This window comes from Gossypium arboreum, chromosome 6 (assembly GCF_025698485.1).
Source record: "Gossypium arboreum isolate Shixiya-1 chromosome 6, ASM2569848v2, whole genome shotgun sequence".
In the NCBI taxonomy this organism is placed as follows: Eukaryota; Viridiplantae; Streptophyta; class Magnoliopsida; order Malvales; family Malvaceae; genus Gossypium; species Gossypium arboreum.
Window position 1 is genome coordinate 130,529,400 of NC_069075.1, and position 24,977 is coordinate 130,554,376.

The 24,977-nt window shown below is 36.1% G+C and overlaps 1 long non-coding RNA gene and 2 other non-coding genes across 3 annotated transcripts in view; all 3 read right to left on the minus strand.

The window, feature by feature from the left end:
- The window catches only part of LOC128293697 (uncharacterized), a 68,651-nt gene extending 63,885 nt beyond the window's left edge, over positions 1-4,766 (minus strand). Inside the window, exon 1 of the long non-coding RNA XR_008283874.1 lies at positions 4,674-4,766. This is a non-coding gene — a long non-coding RNA (uncharacterized LOC128293697). The remainder of the gene's footprint in view (positions 1-4,673) is intronic.
- A 4,328-nt stretch (positions 4,767-9,094) lies between these two features.
- LOC128294486 (small nucleolar RNA R71) lies at positions 9,095-9,201 on the minus strand. Its single transcript, XR_008284796.1, has one exon. It is a non-coding gene; the product is annotated as a small nucleolar RNA R71 (small nucleolar RNA).
- Positions 9,202-15,085: 5,884 nt separating this feature from the next.
- Positions 15,086-15,192, minus strand: LOC128295028 (small nucleolar RNA R71). Its single transcript, XR_008285335.1, has one exon. It is a non-coding gene; the product is annotated as a small nucleolar RNA R71 (small nucleolar RNA).
- Between the last annotated feature and the right edge of the window lie 9,785 nt (positions 15,193-24,977).

Consider the following 24,977-nt stretch of genomic DNA (forward strand, 5'->3'; position numbering starts at 1 on the left):
TGCCAATTTCATATGGCCAAAATAGTTACAATTACAAAACATAGTTATCTTCAGCCTAACCTATACATGCCATATCAAGACCAAAATAAAACTGTACCAAAAAGATCGATAGTGGGATGAATTGCTGACGATCCCCGAGTCGGTGGCCAAAATCAACAATCTATAAAACAGGGAAATAAGGAACAGAGTAAGCTTTCGAGGCTTAGTAAGTTTTAAGCATTTCAAACAATTAAAACTTGTTATTTAAATCGAACATTAAGTATCACAGAACTTGTATTCTAATTATATATTACTTGGCCGAATATACACAAGTACACTAATTATAAAGCCTATTGGTCGAATATATATATATGAATACACAAGAAATTTTCAGCACATATTTAACTATAGTGTATGGCTTATACAATTACTTTAAGTCACATACTTTCATATAATGACATATTTTGACCGAATAGGTCATTCTCTTATTCTTAAATACCGTATTCATCCACATGTATATATATATATATCGTTCTTTAATAATAATAATTCACTTTAAAATCATTTCACATATGAGTACATAATACGTACCTTAACATGTTAAATATATAGTACTTACTCGACGGTGGTTTTCCGCGGATATTCAATGTCGTAATCTTACTTAATTTACTGGCATCAAACCTGTCAAGTCTTAGAACTTGAAACAAATTTCTAGCACCAGCCTGCGGGAATTTAAACCCGGTATAATACTAGCTCGTAGCCTATGGGTCTCTAGCCCGGATAGCATTCTAGCACAAAGCCTGCGGGTCTTTAAGCCCGGATAACATTCCAGCATATAGCCTGCGGGTCTTTAAGCCCGGATACAATTCCTCAAGTATCATGCATATTTAATCATATATTAACACATCTCATTGAACATGTCACATTAGTAGTCATTTGCTACATGCGAATATAAGCTCTATGTACATTTCATTAATTAAGCTTAACCCGTATTGACCATTCGACTATAGTTCATATACTTAGATTATTTATCACACAACTTAATTCAAGTAGAATCAAAAGGTCACAATTCATCTATTATACACATATCAAGGCATCATAAATTTTTATACTAAAGGCGACTACTCAAAACTTACCTCGGATATCGTCGAACGATTACAATGGCTATTCGATTACTTTCTCTTTTCCCTTATTTGAGTTTGCCCCTCTATGCTCTTGAGCTAATTCAAACAAATTTAGCTTATTAAAATCCCATCATGTTAGATTATGGTCGAAAATGACAAGAGATTTACTAGGTCATATAGCTACCTTTAGCTCAAACACGAAATGGTCATACCCATTTTAATCACTTTAAACATTCTAATACAATTTAATTAAACATTTCTCCAAGTATACATTTACGACTGAATATACATATCAAATAAATAGCTTACTTAATACATAACTCACATAGCCAAAGTACATATAACCCTAATGACCGAAAATGTTATCACCAAAATTCCTGTGATTTAACCTTTAACCCTTTTTAGCCGAATATCCATTAAATATCTAGTTCACATACACAAACACAAAATTCATATGGCTTATCATATTTTCATGTACATATCTTAACTATATAGCCGAATATATATATATATATATATATATAGTTCATCAAACCGATATTTATTTCTATTTCCTTAACACATATGGATCAATTTGACATGCATTTACCTTTGGCACATTCGGTCATTTAAGCAATAACCTATCTAGAATTTAAGCATTTTATACTAAAAATTCTCCCAAGGCCAAATTCATATACATCTTTTAATACTCATACAAAGTTTATATTTCAAATAATTTGTGCATACACCATTAACCTACTAATTAACTAAACACTTTAAAAATTTTCTTTAACTAAACATATATTCGGAAATGACTACAACAATTTAACAATTCTTAAAAACAATCTATAACATTTTAAATTCATCTTATCCTCCCCATGACCGAATGTGCATATATATATAAAAACTCAAATAACAACAAAATTTTCTTTCCAAAATGCATATATATACATATGGCAACTTCAATTCATACCTCTCAACAATGAATTCAACTTATTCAACCATCATTTAAGCTACTTTAACATATAAATAACATTTTCCTAAAAACTTATCAAAATAACACAAATTTAGCAATTTGCCGAATGGATATATGTTCAATGATTCATGAATTTAAACCATGGGTTAACTATACTATGTACTTATCAATTTAATTTCATAATCAATTATAAAAAAAATCACATTACATACCTTTAAATTAAGATAACCATGGCCGAATGCCTTGGCTTCTTCTTCATTATTTTTCTTTCTCAATTTCGGCAATGAAGAAAGAAAGATGAACTACCATTATTTTATCATCTTTTTCTTATTTTACTAATTATTTTTATTTCAAAATAATGCCATTACTTATTATAATACTTAAATAAAACATATATTATCCATCAACCATTATTATGGCCGGCCACTATATTAAAAGTGGTCTATTTGACATGCAAGTCCCCCATGTCAATAGTTCATGCTTTATTTGGCACTTTAAAATTTACCTATCACATTTTCAAGTCCTATCACATGAGTCCTATCTTATAAATTTCACATACAAATGACAAAATCAAAGCATGAAACTTTCACACATGCATTTACACATATAATAAACATAGAATATAACGATTAATTATTTTTATGACTCTGTTTTGTGGTCCCGAAACCACTTTCCGACTAGAGTCAAATTAGGGCTGTCACACCTTGAAATCGAGTGAACATTTAGACAAAGAAGGCACGAGAGATTTGCTCAATAACAAGTCGAGACGGACCTTGGAAATCAAAATGATGGACAAGGTAATGGAATCAATCATGCGCACTGTAACACCCCGTACCCGAGACCGTTTCCGGAGTCGAACACGAGGTGTTAACGGACTTAATTCATTAATTAAACAGCTCATACAATTCATTTTAAAATTTCCAGACAAGCTGGCTAACTGCATCACAGTCGCTTTAAAAATCATATCTCGAGTTACGAAACTCAAAATCCAATTCCGTAATTTTTCCTGAAACTAGACTCATATATATATCTACTAATTTTTTCTAGAATTTTTGTTGGGCCAATTAGTACAGTTTATTAGTTAAAGTCTCCCTGTTTCAGGGTTCAACTACTCTGACCTCAGTGTATTACGAATCAGATATCTCCTGTACAGAGCTTCAATGACTATGCCGTTTATCTCTAATAAAACTAGACTCAATAAGGAATCTGTACATATAAAGCGTGATTTCTAATTATCTTTGTAAAATTTATGGTGAATTTCCAAAGTCAGAATAGGGATCCAGAAATCGCTCTGGCCCTGTTTCACAAAAATTTAAACATCTCATAAAATATAGCTCATATACCTGTTTCGCTTATTCCATATGAAAATAGACTCATCAAGCTTCGATTCCATAACTTATTCATTATTTAATTCCATTTCTACTATTTTTAGTGATTTTTAAACTCACATCACTGCTGCTGTCTGAATCTATTTTATGGTAAATTTTACCTATTTCATGGTTTCCATGGATTAGCTAGCAATTTGACATACATAATACCAAATATGATCATGATTAGCCATTCCAATGGCTAATCATTACCAAGCATTTCTATTTCCATACCACTCAATAACCATATCATAAGACCATATATATAAAATGATTATAATGCTATACATGCCATACTCAAAATATACAAGCCATTATGCCAAGATGGTATACGGATAGTGTGAGCGTGCCTCCGACCGTTTCCGATTTCGAGCTGGCTTGTCAACACTACAAGGAATGAAAAGGAGGAGTAAGCATAAATGCTTAGTAAGCTCACATGCAAATAGCAAGTAACATAACCATATAAGCAAACATAAAACATCATTTGCATAATCATCACCAAGACATTCATATCACCTTTTCATTTATCATCTTACCATATTGTTGTTATATCGAGTTTTCAACCCGAGGGTTAAGTACATACCTGTTCAAATTATCCATTTCACAACACTTACCAATACGTCCCTTTCATCTTGAGTATTCCTCCATTTGAGTAGAACTTTACCCGTTGAACACATCGGAATATAATTCGGATACATGGATAACTTGCACATAAGTGCCACATATGTAGCCAAGCTACCATGTAACCCGCCCATAAGTGAACTCGGACTCAACTCAACGAGCTCAGGCGTTCGCATCCATAAGTGAACTCGGACTCAACTCAACGAGTTCGGATGCCTAGTTACATCTCACGAACTCGGACTCAACTCAACGAGTTCGGATGCCTAGTTACATCTCACGAACTCGGACTCAACTCAACGAGTTCGGACGCTCGCATCCATAAGTGAACTCGGACTCAACTCAACGAGTTCGGATGCCCAAATATCCCAGTGACATGTCACTTGTATCCTAATCCATTCACGAGGTTCAACGGACCTTTTTCCCAATCATGTGTCTCAACCATCTTCTACGGAATGCCGATACGATACTCGGTAGTATTTCACATTTTCCAAGTATATCACATAATTTGGCATATTATCAAACAATTATCACAAGTATAATATTTCATAATAATTATCATATCATTTAAAAAAACATTAAAACATTTAAAATAATAACTATGTTACCAACATTTACATATGAACTTACCTCGTATGCGAAAATGGCTATTTTTACCATTTCGTCCACCACTTGGTATTTTCCCCATTTTAGCCCGAATTTCAGTTTTCCTTGCTAATCGAGCTTGGAAGCTTGAAAAACCCTAGCCATGGTTTCTCCTTGCTATATTCGCCATGGGGTTGAAGATGAGCAAAATTGGCTTTTAATTTTGTATTTTAATTCATTTTACCCTAAATGACCAAAATGCCCTTACTACTAAACTTTCCAAAATTCCTTCCATGTCCAATTTTTGTCCATAGACTTAGAAATTGGTAAAATTACTCTTTAAGGACCTCTAATTAATAATCTAATTCAATTTTATGCAAAATACTTCTAGAACACAAGTTTTGCAATTTATTCAATTTAGTCCCAAATTTCAAATTAAGCACTTTATGCATAAAATTTCTTCACGAAATTTTCACACAATCATGCAATCGTATCATAGACCTTAAAATAATCATAAAATAATTATTTATATCTCGGATTTTGTGGTCACGAAACCACTATTCCGACTAGGCCCAAAATCAGGATATTACACGCACAACCCAATCTTTATTGCTGATGATAGGGATCGTGCTATTAAACAATATGCTATGCCACTCTTCAATGAGTTAAATACGAAAATTAAGAGGCTGAATATCGAGGCACCCCAATTCAAATTGAAACCAGTGATGTTTCAAATGCTCCAAATGGTGGGCTAGTTCAATGGTATGCCCACGAAAGATCCACATCTTCACCTTCGATTATTGATGGAGGTGAGTGATTCGATTAAGATAGTTGGTGTGACTGAAGATGTAACGCCCCTTACCCGTACCCAAGACTGGGACAAGGTACAGGGCATTACTGTGCACGAACATGACATTTCTGAGAAAATTTTGGAAGATAAAATTTTGTTCTAATTGAAAACCAATTAATCATATTCATGGTGTCCCTATTATGGACCTACGAGGCCCAAGACATGCATTGAGAATGGTCTGATACTAAACTGAGAACTTTAGAAAGTTTTTAGAAAATCTATTTGGTTAAGCCTCACATGCCCGTCTAGAGGCAATGCACACGCTTGTGTGCTTTAGGACACGCCCGTGTCCCTTACCCTTATGGAATTAATTGAATTTATTTCTCATTTCAAACCTATAGGGGTTGATAAATCATAATTTATACATATTTTTATCCAATGCTCAACACATTTATGGATGGTTTCTCCTTAGAATTGGTGAATTCGATGCTCCTAATCCTTTAATTTCATGTTTTATACTTAGGTGAGCATAGGGGAGTAAAAGAGAGAGAAACGGCCGAAAATGGAGAAAATAGACCTACATGGGAAATCAACACGACCTGGACTTCCTCACACGGGCGTGTCACACGGCCGTGTCCCTTTGGCAGGATCGAAGCATGACTTACACGGGTAGACTACACGTCCATGCCTATTTAACAGCCTTGACCACGGGCTAGAGTAATCACACACGGGCGTGTCCCTGCCGAGCCCAAGTATAACCCTATTTAGAAAAGGCCAATTTTGAGGGCTCTTAGGCATTCTAAAGCCTATTTAAACACCTGATGAGGCACTTAGGAAGGGAACACAAAGTAGGAGGCAAGAAATTACTTAAGGGAAGCCGATTGGTCCATCTCAGAAACTGGATTCATCATCAAGACTGAAGATCTCCCTTCAATTTCCATTCAGGGGTTTTGGGTTTTCTTTATGTTTTGTATTCATTATTCTTTTGAGATATTTTCTTCTATAACTATGATCTAAACCCCCTAAATACCTAAGGGGAATGAAACCTAATACGGATCTTGTTATTATTATCTAAATTGTATGATAAATATTTGACTTGTTCTTAATTATGTGTTCTTAATTCTTGTTTCGATATTCCAGGATATTGATTCAAGTTAAGCTCTTATTCAGAGGAGGAATAGACCCTGTCTAAAAGTACATTTGTCATAATTAAGTGGAGTTGGTTGCGCGCCTAGAGATAGGGTGACAAGATTTTGCCGAATTAGGGGGAAACCTAATAAGGGGATCCATAGATCGAGTTAATGCAACACTAGATGTTAATTAGAAAGAGATTTCAATTAATCAACCTAGGGTTAGACGTTATTAGTCTCGAGAGAGATAATAATATAACTTAGGGATTTGTACGGATCAAGTCAAATGAATAAATCGTCTGATTCAGAGTCAAATAACAAGTGAAGTCTAGGTGGATTTTTCCTTGGATATTGTTTTAATCAATCGAGTTTTCCCAAAAGCTTTTTTCTAATTTTCTCTCTATGCACTCTTAGTTTAGTTAATTAGTTTAGATAAACAAATCCCTTAATTTTTAGGCTAGATAATTGATAAACCGTAATTTATACATATTTTTACCCCATGTTTAACGCATTTTATGGATGATTTCCTATTAGAATTGGTGAATTTGATGCTCCTAATGCTCTAATTTAATGTTTTATACTTAGGAGAGCATAGGAGAGTGAAAGGAATGAGAAACGGGCCAAAACTAGAGAAAATGGGCCAAAGTACGAAATCAACACGGCCTGGACCTACTCACACGGGAGACCACACAACCGTAACAATTTGGCAGGCTCGAGCACGGCCTGAAGTAATCGCACACGGGCGTGTTACACGGGCGTGTTACACGGGCGTGTTACACGGGCGTGTCCTTACTGAGCCCAAGTTGAGCCCAATTCGGAAAAGGCTAATTTTGAGGGCTCTTAGGCATTCCAAAGCCTATAAATACACCCTAGAGGAGGAAGAAAAGGGAGGCACAAAATATTGAGTAAGGAATTACTCCAAGGAAGCCGATTGATCCATCTCAGAACCCGGATTCACCATCAAGACTGAAGATCTCTCCTCAATTTCCCTTCAAGAGTTTTGGGTTTTCTTTATGTTTTGTATTCGTTATTCTTCTAAGATGTTTTCCTTTTTAATTATGAACTAAATCCCCTAAATACCTAAGGGGAATGAAACCTAAGACGAATCTTGTTATTATTTCTTAATTGTATGATAAATATTTAACTTATTCTTAATTAAGTGTTCTTAATTCTTGTTTTGATATCCCAGGATACTGATTCAAGAGAAGCTCTTATTCAGAGGAGGAATAGACCCTGTCTAAGAGTACATTTTCCATAATTAAGCGGAGTTGTTTGCACGCCTAGACATAGGGTGATAAGATTTTGTCAGATTTGAGCGAAACCTAATAAGGGGATCCATAGATTGTGTTAATGCAACCCTAGGGTGTTAATTAGAGAAAAGTCTCAATTATTCAATCTAGGAATTAGATGTTATTAGCCTTGAATAGGGATAATAACATAACTTAGGGATCTCTATGGTACAATTTAAATGAATAAATTGTCCGATTCAGAGACAGAATAACCAGTACAGTCTAGGTGGATTTTTCCTTAGGTATTGTCTTAATTCAACCGATTTTCCCAAAAGTAATTCCCCAATTCCATTCTCTGTTAATTCTTAGTTTAGATAATTAGTTAGTTAAAACAAAAACCTCTCTATTCTTAGGCTAGATAATAAAAAGACAGTTATTACTAGTACTATTAGTTCCCTTGGGTTCGACAATCCGGTCTTGCTAAAACTATACTACCGTTCGATAGGTACACTTGCCTACATCGCTATAATAGTTAGTTTCAAGAACGATTAATTATAAGTATTTAAAACCTATCACGAAATCATACGATGAAGTTTTTGGTGCCGTTGCCGGGAAACTAAAATATTAGGAACACTCAATTTTTATTACTTTAGCCATTTATTTTTCTTGCAATCTAATTTTATTTTTAATTTTATTCTAATTTACTAATTTTTTTTCTTTCTTCTGGCCGTTTTTTTATAGTTTATGACTAGAAGAAACCCGTCAGGACCACTACTTTTTGATGAAGAAATCGATCGCATAATGCGTAGAAACCAAAGAGAAATAAGGCGAAGCCTAAGATACACAGAGAACGAGCAAGAAGATGATACTCAACCCCCAACCGAAGAGATGGCTGAAAACCAAGACAATCAGCTACCTCCTACAATTGCGGCTAATCAAAATCCTGCTCCACGCACTATGTATGATTATGCTACACCTTCTTTAATAGGAACTGATTCGAGCATAGTTAGACCTACTGTAGCTGCAAATACTTTTGAACTAAAACCTAACACTATTCAAATGATACAACAATTTGTTCAGTTTGATGGCTTGCAGGATGAGGATCCCAACGCTCATTTAGCCAACTTTTTAAAACTATGCAATACATTTAAAATTAATGGTGTTTCTGATGATGCCATTCGTCTTCGGTTATTCCCTTTTTCGTTGAGGAACAAAGCTAAATAGTGGTTGAACTCATTACCATGAGGGTCAATCACTACTTGAGAATAAATGACCGAAAAATTTCTATTAAAATATTTTCCGCCGGCTAAAACAGCCAAATTACGTAATGATATCTCTTCGTTTGTACAGATAGACTTAAAAACTCTTTACGATGCATGGGAGAGATACAAAGACTTACTGAGAAGGTTCCCTCACCATGGGTTATCGCTTTGGCTTCAGGTTCAAACATTCCATAATGGCCTGAATCCTTCGACTCGGCAAATGGTTGACGCAGCTGCTGGCGGAACCATCAATAATAAAACACATGAAGATGCTTATGAGTTTATAGAGGAGATGTCACTGAATAACTGTTAGTGGCAAGTCATGAGTACAAAACTAACTAAAATAGCAGACATTTATAATGTCGATTCGATTACTATGCTATCAAACCAGGTGGAACTTCTAAATAAAAAGATTGATAGTTTTCTTAGTTCTTCATAGGTTCACCTAGTAATGCAGTTTGATGCAAGTGGAGGTGGAACAAGTCATTCGGAATACTAACCTTATGGCACAACATTGATAACGAGCAATTAAATTATATGGGTCATAATCCTCGACCTCAAAACAATCCATATAGTAACACTTACAATTCAGGTTGGAGGAACCACCCCAATTTCTCGTGGGGCAGTCAAGGAAGTCAAAGACCACAACCACCTTCAGGCTACCAACAACCATCCTACCAATAGGAAAAGAAATCGAACCTTGAAGAGATGCTCACAAAGTTTATCTCGGTGTCAGAAACCCGTTTCTAGAACATCGAGAAAGCACTTAAAAATCAACAAGCATCAATCCAAGGGTTCGAAACTCAGATAGGCCAGCTTTCCAAACTAATCTCCAAACGACCAAAAGGAAGCTTGCCAAGTAATACTGAACCTAACCCAAGGGAACAACTCAACGCGATTAATGTTCAAGATGAAGAAGGATTTGTTGAGCCTGAGCCAGAACCGAGGCAAGAAACTGTGGTAAGCAAAGGTCAAGGTGAGGTAGATCACAATAAAAACAAATCGGTGAATGTCGAATATAAACCTCGTGTGCCATACCCCAACGCGACAAGGAGAGACCGCTCAGATGAACAATTTTGGTAAATTCCTTAAAATCTTAAAAAAATTACATATTAACTTACCGTTTATTGAATCTCTATCATAGATGCCAAACGCAATGAAATTTTTAAAGGAGCTTTTAGCAAATAAGTGGGAAGATGGACGAGGCATCACATCTGGAGCTGAACACAGTTTGCTCAGCTATTCTCCAGAATTAACTACCAACAAACTTAAAGATCCAGGGAGTTTTACAATTCCCTGTTTAATTGGTAGTTTAGATGTTAATAATGCATTAGCTGATTTGGGGGCTAGTATTAACGTCATGCCTTACAAAATGTTCAAACAATTAGGTCTCGGGAAACCCAAATAGACTAGGATGAGCATTCAATTAGCAGATAAAACTATAAGATTTCCTAGGGGTATTATTGAAGATGTGCTAGTTAAAATCAATAAATTTATATTTCCCGTTGACTTCATTGTTCTAGACATAGAGGAGGATAGCAACACTCATTTAATTCTAGGAAGGGCCTTTTTAGCAACTGCTAAAACAATTATTGATGTTGGCACAGGTGAACTCACACTCCATGTGGGAGACGAAACAGTCACCCTTCAAGCTCGCAATTCTGGCAATACAATGGAAATTGAGGGTGATCGTCTAAACCATTCTACTAAAACTAATAATATGGTGCAACCTTCTTTGTAGGAAATAAGTCTGAAGGAAGTACATGAACCATTCTCAAGCAATAGTAGAGGACCCATTCAAGAAGATCGAAGGCTACAAATCGAGGAGCTAGATGAATGAAAGACACATAAACCGAGAACACTTAACAAACCGAATCTACGACAGAACAAGCTCAATCCCTTTCCAAAAATCAACTTAAGGTTGGAGATAGAGTCTTATTAGATGCCACTGATCCCCACATTGTCGCTACCACATCGAATCAAGAAATCCCTCTTACGGTACTCAGCATTTTCCCATTCGGTACGGTCGAGGTGAGTCATCCCAGGTTTGACACTTTTAAGATAAATAACACCCGTTTAAAACCTTATTTTGATGAGATTAATAGCAGGAATAAGGAGTATAAACTCCTCAAACCACCATGATCATTCAACGGAGAGGTAAGTCGAGCTTAGACTATAAATAAGCGCTTCTTGGGAGGCAACCCGAGCACTAATTGTATTAACTTCTTTAAAATTTAGTCTTCAACATCTAACTTACTAATGGAGTGCTTGAATAAAGGTTTTCCACAGGGACACGGCCAAGAGCACGGGCATGCTTAGGGCAGTGTGAAAACAGGACAACAATTTTTCCCAAACACGGGCTACGATAAAATGCCACGGAAGTGAGACATAGCCATGGTCGAACCTGCCAAAACAACACGGGGGTGAGACACGCCCGTGTGGAAGAACCATGGGTGAACCTGTTAAAATAGCACGGTCGTACGACACGCTTGTGTCTAGCATCCGTGGACGACACGATCAAAATAACATGAGCGTGCGCAGAGGTACATAACCGTGGGAGAAGCGAATCACGCCAGACACAACCGTGCGACATGATCATGTAGCCACACGGCCTAGACACACGGGCATGCCAGAAGGCCGTGTGACAACATCTCAATTTGCGACGAACACGGACGGGACACGATCCACACGGGCGTGTGCACCGGCTGTGCCACTTGAAAATTTTGATTATTTATCTTATTTTATCTTATTTTATTTATATTTCTTTTATTAAGTTTTTAAGATTCATTTGTTTTTTTTTAAACACGGATTATCTTTATCACTACTATCAGATTATTCCCTTAACTCTCCTTTTATCATTCAGAATCATGCTTGGCCTCCAGCTTTATTTCTAATACTTGATCTCGCCAATCCAAGAATATCATTCATTCTTAATTCAGGAAGTTGCACTTCTCTCCCTATCTTATTTTTATATTCTAATATCTACCTTTGTACATTAAGGGCAATGTACATCTTAAGTGTGGGGGGTATTTATTTCATTATCAGAAAAATCCCTGAATGACTACCTTGTGCTCTTGAAAAGCTTTCATATCATATGTAGGATAAATTTGATTGATTATGATTTTTATTGATATACCTTGAATTAAAACATAAGCATTTATGCATTGATTGTTTAAACTTTAAGACATTAGAGAATCAAGCATGATAAGTTGATTTTTAAGAATTTAAAGTTATAGGTTGTTTCCCCAAGTCTAGGTATTACTTTGAATTGGAATTCACGAGTTTAAACATAAAAAAACCATAATTTTTGTCAGATTTTTGAGCCTTTTCAGCATCTATTAATTCTTTCATGCTCACTTTTATTATTGGTTTGAGTGCGTGAGTATTGAACTGTTATTCTAGAACTTGCTTGATTATGCATGTCGAGACCACACCATTTGATTTGATATGTCAAAATGATTAAGGCACTTAGGATTAACCCACTCATGCCATGAAAAGCCTACCTCCACGATTAACCTCTAGTGAACCCCCTTAAGCCTAACAAGCCATTTCTTGTATTACCCTTAATATTAACCCTTAATCCATTATTGTTGAAATCCCCTAAATTAATCCCTATTTTTGTCGAGATTTGAGTTGAATAAATTGCTTAGCTATGTCTTGTCCTTAATAGTTAGTCTATGTTATTTAACTTGTTTTTTCTAAAAAACTATATATACACATTAGTAATTCCATATTCTGAGAAGAAGCTCTGTTGTACGCAAATGATGATTAACTCTTTTTCTAGTTAGGCAAATTTTCAATTCAATCTTGATTCTAACCCTTTCTTTCAGCTTGTGACCACACCCCCTAACCAAGCCTCATTACAACCCTCTAAAGACCTTTTGATTGATGTTTCATCTCAATTTATCAGTGGTGGAGATTTGATTTTCATGCAAGTCTATGGTAATGACTTTTCATTATTGACTATTGAGTGCTTCATTTATTGTCCTTAAAACACCACAGTGATTTGAGTGAATTGATAAATCGTAAATTATACACATTTTTACCCCATGTTTAATGCATTTTATGTATGATTTCTCATTAGAATTGGTGAATTTGATGCTTCTAATGCTTTAATTTCATGTTTTATACTTAGGAGAGCATATGAGAGCGAAAGGAACGAGAAACGGGCTAAAAATGGAGAAAATGGACCAACGTACAGAATCAACACGGCATAGACCTCTTTACACAAGCAGATCACACGGTCGTATCAATCTAACAGAATTGGAGCATGACTCACACGGGCGTGTCCCTACCGAGCCCAAGTTAAGTCCAATTCGAAAAAGGCCAATTTTGAGGGTTTTTAGGCATTCCAAAGCCTATAAATACACCCTAGAGGAGGAGAAAAAGGGAGACGAAGAATAGGGGGTAAGGAATTACCCAAGGAAGCCGATTGATCCATCTCAGAAGTCATATTCATTATCAAGACTGAATATCTCTCCTCAATTTCCCTTCAAGAGTTTTGGGTTTTCTTTATGTTTTGTACTCTTTATTCTTCTGAGATGTTTTCTTATTTAGTTTTGAACTAAATCCCCTAAATACCTAAGGGGAATGAAACCTAAGACGAATCTTGTTATTATTTTCAGAATCGTATAATAAATATTTAACTTGTTCCTAATTATGTGTTCTTAATTCTTTTTTTGATATCCTAGGATACTGATTCAAGACATGCTCTTATTCAAAGGAGGAATAGACCCTGTCTAAGAGTACTTTTGTCATAACTAAGCGGAGTTGATTGCACGCCTAGAAATAGGGTGACAAGATTTTGCCGGATTAGGGTGAAACCTAATAAGGGGATCTATAGATCGAGTTAATGCAACCCTAGAATGTTAATTAGATAAAAGTCTCCGTTATTCAATCTAGGGATTAGACGTTATTAGTCTTGAATAGGGATAATAACATAACTTAGGGATTTCTATGGAACAAGTTGAATGAATAAATCGTCCGATTCGGAGCCAGAATAACAAGTAAAGTCTAGGTTGATTTTTCCTTAAGTATTGTCTTATGTCAATCAATTTTCCCAAAAGCAATTCGCCAACTCTTTTCTCTGTGCGTTCTTAGTTTATATAATTAGTTAAATTAAAAGAAAACCCATTATTCTTAGGCTAGATAATAAAAAGACAGTCATTACTAGTACTTTTGGTTCCCTTAGGTACGATATCCCGGTCTTACCATTACTATACTATTGTTTGATAGGTGTGCTTGCCTTTTCCTCGTGATAATAGTTAGTCTAGGTTTGATCTTCATTATAAATATTTATTACTTGTTACGAATCACGCGATCAAGTTTTTTGGCACCGTTGCCGGGGAACTAAAATATTAGGAACGCTAAATTTTTATTACTTTAACCATTTATTTTTCTTGTAATTTAATTTAATTTTATTATTATTATTTATTAATTTAATTTTTCTTTCTCTTGGCTGGTTTTTATAGTTTATGACTAGAAGAAACTCGTCGGGACCATTACTTTTTGACGAAGAAATCGATCGTATAGTTCGCAAAAATCAAAGAGAAATAAGGCGCAGCTTAAGATACATGGAGAACGAGCAAGAAGACAATACTCAACCCCAAACCGAAGAGATGGATGAAAACCAAGGCAATCAGCTACCTTCTGCAATTGCGGTTAATCAAAATCCTGCTCCATGTATTATGTATAATTATGCTCAACCTTCTCTAATAGGAACTGAATCTAGCATAGTTAGACCGGCTGTAGTGCAAATACTTTTGAACTGAAACCTAACACAATTCAAATAATACAACAGTTTGTTCAATTTGATGGTTTGCAGGATGAAGATCCCAACGTTCACTTAGCAAACTTCCTGGAATTTTGTGATACATTTAAAATCAATGGCGTTTCTGATGATGCCATTCTTCTTCGGTTATTTCCTTTTTCTTTAAGGAACAAAGCTAAACAGTGGTTGAACTCGTTACCACGAGGGTCAATTACTACTTGGGAACAAATGACCGAAATTTTTTTACTAAAATACTTTCCGCCAGCTAAAACGGTTAAATTACGTAATGATATCTCTTTTTTTGTGTAGATGGATTTAGAAACACTTTACGATGCATGGGAGAGATACAAGGACTTACTGAGAAGGTGTCCTCACCATGGGTTACTCCTTTGGCTGCAAGTACAAACATTCCATAATGGTCTGAATCCCTCGACTCGGCAAATGGTTGACGCAGCTACTGGCAGAACCATCAACAACAAAACACCTGAAAAGGCTTATGAATTCATTGAAGAAATGTCACTAAATAACTATCAGTGGCAAGTTATGAGGTCTAAGCCAACAAAAATAATCGGCGTTTATAACGTCAACTCAGTTACTATGCTATCAAATCAGGTAAAACTTCTCAATAAAAAGATTGATGGTTTAGTTGTTTCTACGCAGGTACATCCAATAATGAGGTGTGACTCAAGTGGAGGAGGTGTGCATACAGAATATCAATCCTTCAATCCCACAACCAAAGAGAAACAAGTCAACTATATGGGTAACAATAACTTTAGATCTCAAAATAACCCATACAGTAATACTTATAATGCAGGTTGGAAGAACCACCCAAATTTCTCCTGGGGTGGTCAAGGGAATCAAAAGCCACAAAATCCACAGGGTTTTCAACAACTACCCTACCAACAGGAAAAGAAGCCAAATCTTGAAGAGATGCTCTCAAAGTTCATATCAGTGTCAGAAACTCGTTTCCAAAATACCGAGACAGCACTTAAAAATCAACAAGCATCGATCCAAGGACTCAAAACTCAGATAGGCCAGCTTTCCAAACTGGTCTCCAAACGACCACAAGGTAGTTTACCAAGTAATACCGGACCTAACCCAAGGGAACAACTCAACGCAACTAATACTCAAGATAACGAAGGAATCGTTCAGCCTGAACCAGAACCGAGGCAAGAAACTGTGGTAAGCAAAGGGAGAGATGAGGTAGGTCAAAATACAAACAAACAGTGACTGTCGAATATAAACCTCGTGCGCCATACCCTAACGCGATAAGGAAAGACTGCTCAGATTAATAATTCGGCAAATTCCTTAAACTTTTGAAAAAAATTACATATTAACTTACTATTTATTGAAGCTTTTTCGCAGATATCAAATGCAAAGAAATTTTTAAAAGAGATTTTAGTAAATAAGCGGAAGTTGGATGAAGCATCGCATGTAGTGCTAAACGCAGTCTGCTCAGCTATTCTACAGAATAAGCTACCTCACAAATTGAAAGATCTAGGCAGTTTTACAGTTCTTTTCTTAATTGGTAGTTTAGATATAAGTCATGCATTAGCTGATTTAGGGGCTAGTATTAACGTAATGCCTTACCAAATGTTTAAACAACTAGGTCTTGGGAAACCTAAACAAACTAGGATGAGCATTCAATTGGCAGATAAAACTATAAGATTTCCTAGGGGTATTATTGAAGATGTACTTATGAAAGTAGATAAGTTCATATTCCCCGTTGATTTCGTTGTTCTAGACATAGAGGACGATAATAACATCCCTTTGATTTTAGGAAGGCCCTTTTTAGCCACTGCTAAAACAATTATTGATGTTGGCACAGGTGAGCTTACGCTTCGTGTGGGAGACGAAACGATCACCCTTCAAGCTCGTAATTCTGGCATCACATCGAACATTGAAGGTAATAGTCCACACCAATATGCTAAAATTGACAATATGACTTTGCAGAAATTAAGCTTCAAAGAAGTTTACGAGCCATGTTCCAGAAATAATAAAGGACACATTCATGAAGAACGAAGGCTACGGATAGAAGAGCTAGACGAATGGCGAGTACAATAAACCGAAACTATATCAAAATAAGGCCGATACCCTTCCAAATCAACTTAAGGCTGGTGATAAAGTCTTACTAGATGCCTCAAATCCCCACATTGTCACTACCACACTGAATGAGGAAATCCCTCTTACGGTACTCAGTATTTTTCCATTCGGTACGGTGGAGGTGAGTTACCCCAAGTTCGGCACTTTTAAGGTAAACAACACCCGATTAAAACCCTATTTTAATAAGATTGATAGCAGGAATGTGGAGTATAAACTCTTCGAACCACCCTGACCATTCACCGGAGAGGTAAGTCGAGCTTAGACTATAAATAAGCGCTTCTCGGGAGGCAACCCGAGCACTAACATATTTTGATTTCTTTATTTTCAAATTCTAACACTTTAAATCATTAACTTTATGTTTCAATTGCAAAGTTTCTCAGCACACACGGGCGTGCCTAAGGCCATGGCCAAGCAGGGGAAGAAACACGGCCGTGTGATAGAGCCGTGTGGAAGCAGGGCATGATTTCCTGAAAACACGGGATGCGATAAATCCCCACGACATGGCCGTGGGCGAACTTGATAGGTGAACACGGGCATGGGAATGGAAAAACACGAGTGTGCCAAGGGCAAGGCTCGATTCTATTTCGTTGACATGGGCATGAGACACGCCCGTGCCGTGAAGCCGTGGACAATAATACACGAGCGTGGTACCCTAACACATGGGCGTGGGAGAAGCGAACAAAGCTAGGCATGACCATGCGACATGGCTGTGTACCACACACGCCCAAGCCACACGGGTGTGGGATAGTAGCCGGGCACGACCTAAATTGTGAAATTTGAAAAACACGGGATCACCTTCAGAGTACACAAGTGTGGCCCTAGGCCATGTGCACCTCCCCTATATAAGTAAATCACTGTTCATTTTCTTCTTCCTTTCAAAACCCTAGCCGAAATCTCCCATTCTCCACTCCCTAATCCCCATTTCGGGCACCATTCCCCACATTCTCATTTCCCCAACCCCTAAACCATCCTAAAATCCACTTCCCCTACATTAATCCTCACTTTCCCATCTCTTTTCCCTCCATTTTCTTTCCACACAGCTGTACCCCTTGCCACGCCCGTGCACAGCCTCCAATTTCATTTTTAAAGCTCAATATCTTTCCCTTAGCACCTTCAATATCATCTTCAAGAGGAAAGAAAACTGCCGTACCAGCCTCGAAGAAGAGGAAGGGAGTGTCATCTTTTGTGGGTCCACATGGCAAACCATCCAGTGATGAAGATGTTTAGAAATATTTATTTTATTATTTTATGTTTTTAATTTTTATTCAAACTACTTTTTATTTTTCTTTTTTATTTTTATTTTTTCGCAGATTTAAAATTTTATTATAAATTTCGGTTATTTCTTTTCGAGTACTTATTCTTCCTACTATCCCCTAAAAAGTTCATGATTTTATCACAGTTATAAAGAGCTCTTAAGCTCATCCTCACATAGGAGCTAAAACTCCACCGGGAAAGGTTCTCCACGACTGCCATGTCCTGCTCGACCATTACCATAGCTACCATTAGATATAATATTTTTTTGGCACAGGACTTATGGCCTAATGAACCTCTACGACCGCCGGAGTATCCTCCTCCACTCTCGAACCGATCACTCTCCAAAACTCTAGTTCGAGGAATTCATCATATAGGAAGTTTCACTTTTCTCCCTATCTTATTTTTATACTCTAATATCTATCTTTGTACATTGAGGGCAATGTACATCTTAAGTGTGGGGGGTATTTATTTCATTACCAGAAAAATCCCTGAATAATCATCTTGTTCTCTTGAAAAAACTCCCATATCATATTTACGATAAATTTTAATTAATTTATGATTTTGATTAATATATCTGGAATTAAAAAATAGGGATTTATGCATTGATTATTTAAACTTTAAGACAATAGAGAATCAAGCATGATAAGTTCATTTTTAAAAATTCAAAATCTTAGGCTATTTCCCCAAGTCTAGTTATTACTTTGAATTGGAATTCACGAGTCTAAACATCAAAAAGCCATAATTTTTGTGAGATTTTTGAGCCTTTTGAGCGTCTATTCGTCCTTTCATGCTCACTTTTATTATTGCTTTGAGTGCGTCAGTATTGAACTGTTATTCTAGCACTTGCTTGATTATGCATATCGAGACCACACAATTTGATTTGATATATCAAAATGATTAAGGCACTTGGGATTATCCCACTCATGCCATGAAAAGCCTACCTCCACGATTAACCCCTAGTAAACCCCCTTGAGCCTAACAAACCATTTCTTGTATTACCCTTAATATTAACCTTTAACCCATTATTGTTGAAACCCCCTAAATTAATCCTTATTTTTGTCGAGGTTTGAGTTGAATAGATTGCCTAGCTATGTTTTGTTCTTGATATTTAGTCTATATTATTTAACATGTTCTTAAAAAAAAAACACAACTATGTATGCATATCTGTAATTTCATATTCTGAGAGAAGCTCTGTTGTACGCAAGTGAAGATTAACTCTTTTTCTAGTTAGGAAACTTTTCAATTCAATCTCAATTCTAACCCTTTCTTTTAGCTTGTGACCACACCCCCTAACCAAGCCTCATTACAACCCTCTAAAGACCTTTTGATTGATGTATCATCTTAAATTAAAGTGGTGGAGATTTGATTTTCATGCAAGCCTATGGTAATTACTTTCCATTATTGACTATTGAGTGCTTCCTTTATTGTCCTTAAAACACATTGAGTGATTTGAGTGAATCTGTAGTGAGGATGTAAAACTCTATGATATTCTGAATTAAAGGTAATTACTTAGATGAGGGAAGACACCTATGTTTTCAGAATAAAATGCTCAACTTGGAATGATTGAAACTTTTATGTTCTTTTAGTTAAATTCTGAATGTATGATTACCTACGGATTAATTTGAGATATTATTGATAGAAATTATAAGTTGAGAAGGATTTATTTTGATTATGAGTTGAGAATTTTGCTTGAGGACAAGCAAATGCTTAAGTGTGGGGGTATTTGATAAACCATAAATTATACACATTTTTACCCCATGTTTAATGCATTTTATGGATGATTTCTCATTAGAATTTGTGAATTCGATGCTTTTAATTCTTTAATTTCATGTTTTATACTTAGGAGAGCGAAAGGAACGAGAAACCGACCAAAAACGGAGAAAATGGACCAAAGTACGAAATCAACACAGGCTGGACCTCCTTACACAGGCATATCACACGGCCATGTCAATCTGGTAGAATTGGAGCACGACTCACACGGGCATGTCCCTACCGAGCCCAAGTTAAGTCCAATTCGGAAAAGGCCAATTTTGAGGGTTTTTAGGCATTCCAAAGCCTATAAATATGCCCTAGAGGAGGAGAAAAAGGGATTACCCCAAGGAAGCCGATTGATCCATCTAAGAAGCCGGATTCATTATTAAGACTGAAGATCTCTCCTCGATTCCCCTTCAGGAGTTTTAGGTTTTCTTTATGTTTTGTACTATTTATTCTTCTGAGATGTTTTCTTATTTAGTTATGAACTAAATCCCTTAAATACCTAAGGGGAATGAAACCTAAGAGGAATCTTGTTATTATTTTCTGAATTGTATGATAAATATTTAACTTGTTCTTAATTATGTGTTTTAATTCTTGTTTTGATATCCCAGGATACTGATTCAAGACATGCTCTTATTCAGAGGAGGAATAGACCCTGTCTAAGAGTACTTTTGTCATAACTAAGCAGAGTTGATTGTGCGCCTAGAAATAGGGTGACAAGATTTTGCCGGATTAGGGTGAAACCTAATAAGGGGATCCATAGATCGAGTTAATGCAACCCTAGAGTGTTAATTAGAGAAAAGTCTTAGTTATTTAATCTAGGGATTAGATGTTATTAGTCTTGAATAGGGATAATAACATAACTTAGGGATCTCTACGGAACAAGTTGAATGAATAAATCATCTTATTCGGAGCCAGAATAACAAGTACAGTCTAGGTGGATTTTTCCTTAGTTATTGTCTTAATTCAATCGATTTTCCCAAAAGCAATTCTCCAATTCCATTCTCTGTGAATTCTTACCTTAGATAATTAGTTAGTTAAAACAAAAACCTCTTTATTGTTAGGCTAGATAATAAAAAGACAGTCATTACTAGTACTTTTATTTCCCTTGGGTTCGACAATCCGGTCTTGCTAAAACTATACTACTGTTCAATAGATACAATTACCTACACTTTCCTTTTCATCATGATAATAGTTTGTCTAGGTTTGATCTTCATTATAAATGTTTATTACTTGTTACGAATCATGCGATCATGAATCTTTAGTGAGGATGTAAAACTCTGTGATATTTCGAATCAAAGGTAATTACTTAAATGAGGAGAGACACCTATGTTTTCAGGAGAAAATGCTCAACTTGGAATATTTGAAACTTTTATGTTCTTTTAGTTGAACTCTCAATGTATGATTACCTATGAATTATTTTGAGATATTATCGATAGAAATTATAAGTTGAGAAGAATTTATTTTGATTATGAGTTGAGAATTTTGCTTGAGGACAAGCAAATGCTTAAGTGTGGGGGTATTTGATAAAACGTAATTTATACATATTTTTACCCCATGTTTAACGTATTTTATGGATGATTTCCTATTAGAATTGGTGAATTCGATGCTTCTAATGCTTTAATTTCATGTTTTATACTTAGGAGAGCATAGGAGAGCGAAAGGAGCGATAAATGGGCCAAAACTGGATAAAATGGGCCAAAGTACGAAATCAAAATGGCCTGAACCTCCTCACACAAGCAGACCACACGACTGTGTCAATTTGGTAGGCTCGAGCACGGCCTGAAGTAATCACACACGGGTGTGTTACACGGGCGTGTCCCTGCTGAGCCCAAGTTGAGTCCAATTCGGAAAAGGCTAATTTTGAGCGCTCTTAGGCAGTCCAAAGCCTATAAATACACCCTAGAGGAGGAAGAAAAGGGAGGCACAAAATAGGGAGTAAGGAATTACTCCAAGGAAGCCAATTGATCCATCTCAGAAGCTGGATTCACCATGAAGACTGAAGATCTCTCCTCAATTTTCCTTCATGAGTTTTGGGTTTTCTTTATGTTTTGTATTCGTTATTCTTCGGAGATGTTTTCCTTTTTAGTTATGAACTAAATCCCCTAAATACCTAAGGGGAATGAAACCTAAGACAAATGTTGTTATTATTTTCTGAATTGTATGATAAATATTTAACTTATTCTTAATTATGTGTTCTTAATTCTTGTTTTGATATCCTAGGATATTCAAGATACGCTCTTATTTGGAGGAGGAATAGACCCTGTCTAAGAGTACATTTGTCATAATTAAGCGGACTTGTTTGCGCGCCTAGACATAGGGTGACAAGATTTTGCCGGATTAGGGTGAAACCTAATAAGGGGATCCATAGATCGAGTTAATGCAACCCTAGGGCGTTAATTAGAGAAAAGTCTCAATTATTCAATCTAGGGATTAGACGTTATTAGTCTTGAATAGGGATAATAACATAACTTAGGGATCTCTACGGAACAAGTTAAATGAAAAAATCGTCCGATTCAGAGCCAGAATAACAAGTACAGTCTAGGTGGATTTTTCCTTAGTTATTATCTTAATTCAATCGATTTTCCCAAAAGCAATTCTCCAATTCCATTCTCTGTGAATTCTTAGCTTAGATAATTAGTTAGTTAAAACAAAAACCTCTTTATTCTTAGGCTAGATAATAAAAAGACAGTCATTACTAGTACTTTTATTTCCCTTGGGTTCGACAATCCAGTCTTGCTAAAACTATACTACTGTTCGATAGATACAATTGCCTACATCGCGATAATAGTTAGTTTCAAGAACAATTAATTATAAATATTTAAAACCTATCACGAAATCACGTGATCAATAATAAAAGGAAAGTAATTACTAGTACTCTTGGTTCCTTTGGGTTCGACAATCTGGTCTTGCCAAAGCTATACTACTATTCGATAGGTACACTTGCCTTCATCGTGATAATTGTTAGTTTTAGGAACAATTAATTATAAATTTTTAAAACCTGTCGCGAATATCACATATAAGGGCTTTTCACATGGTCGAGCACACGCCTGTGTCCTTGGCCCATGTACTTTACACGGCCAAGACACATGCCTGTGAGATAGGCCGTGTCCTCCATACGGCTGAGACACATGGTCGTGTCTCTACCCGTGTGTTTAGTACCATGCATTCTGACCTAAAGATTTTAGGTGCAGGGGACACAAGGCCATACCACACGCCCATGGGGCTGACCGTGTGTAACACACGGCCTAGACACACGCCCGTGTGTCTATTCATGTGGACCTTTTTGGAGGCTACAAATCTAAGCCAACGGTCACCCTATATAACCATTTATATTCGCAAACATTAATGATTTTTAAGATGGCATAAATATGTCCGAATACCATAAATGTGACATCCCTAAATTGACCCTAGTCGGAAAGTGGTTTCGGGACCACTAAACCGAGTCATAATAATAATTAACCATCATAATTGATGATCATTATATGCATATATGCATGTGTGAAAATTTCATGGTTGGATTTTATTAATTGTAAGTGAATTTTTATCAAATAGGACTTATGTGAGAAAAATTTAGAAATGTGCTAGGCAAATGTAAGGTGGCCTATTAATACATGTGGGAAAGTGTTGTCCTTGCATGTCAAATTAGCCAAAATGAAGCATGATGGCGGCCATGCTATGAGTGGAAACATGTTGCCAACATGTTTAATTAGTGGATTATGTAGAAAGAATAAAGAAATGAAAATAATAAAAGAAATAGAAAAGAAAAAAAAAGTGTGTGTGGATGCCTTTCCCCCCCCCATTTGCCGTGAATTGAACAAGAAAAACAAAAAAAAAGTGCTCATCCTTCCTCAAATTTCTTTCAATTGCCGTGAGTGAGAGAGAGGGGGTTTGGAGAAGCTTGGCCATACTTGCAACTAGAGTGAGGTATGTTTGATGTCATTCCTTAAGATTCATGCATGTTTTAGTTGTTAGTTTGAAACCTACCTAGCCCATGGCTTAGATTTCTTTGCTATTTGATGGAGATGAAGTTCGCCATGGAGGTTGTCTTTTTGGTTGGTTGTTTAAATGTTGTTGTGATGAAGCATGAAGAGAAGTGAGATGAATGTTTAATAAAAGGAGATTTTAGATCCTTGAGTTCTTGTTGTTATGTGTATGTGCATGAGTATTCGGCCATGCTATAGAATCTATGTGCAAATGATAAATGCTTGGTACATTCGGCTACATGGGATAATGAAAGTTGTATTAAGTTAAGGTGCATACTTTAATCTAAGTGTTGAGAAGTATTTGGCTAAGATAGCTAAAAGGTGGGTGTTGCCGATTTTTAGATTTAGATTATGAGAGTGGTTATAATGGGCCTTAAGATGGTAATCTTAAGAAATGTTAAGTAGATGATATAATTGAAGGGTGAAGTGGCTAATAGGGACTCTCAATGAAATTATGCCTAGGCGAATGTATCATGAAATGAATAAAAATGCTAAATTGTGGTTATATGTATATTCGGCCAAGGAAGCATGATATGAAGCTTGATAGGCTTGAAAGATGAATGACCGAATGAGCTATAGGTCATGTATGGGTTAATTTTATGCATATGTGTGTGTGGCATTAGTAGTTAATGGCATTCGGCATCGTTTAACTAAAATTAGAAATGAATCTTAAAAGTTAAATAGGTTGCCCTAGTGGCCGAATGTGTTAAAAGCTAATGTATGGACAAATGATACTGAATGAATTGGTTTCGAAATGTATATGGTTGCCGTATGTGTGTGTTTGATTGAGAAGTAAATTTGTTTGATTTAGCTCAAGAGCAAAGGGAACTAGATTGGATAAAGGAAAGGAGAAAGCAAACGAGTAGCCGATTTGGAACCGTTCTACCCCAAACAAGGTAAGTCATTAAGCACATATGTTTGATATTGCTTAAATGATTGGAAAATCTATGCAATTGTGTTTAATGGAATGCTATATATGTATAAATGAAATTGTATGTGTATGGAGTGAGGATAATTGTTGAATGTAAAAGAAATAGTGGAATGTGTAGAAAGTTTGCTTTCGGCACTAT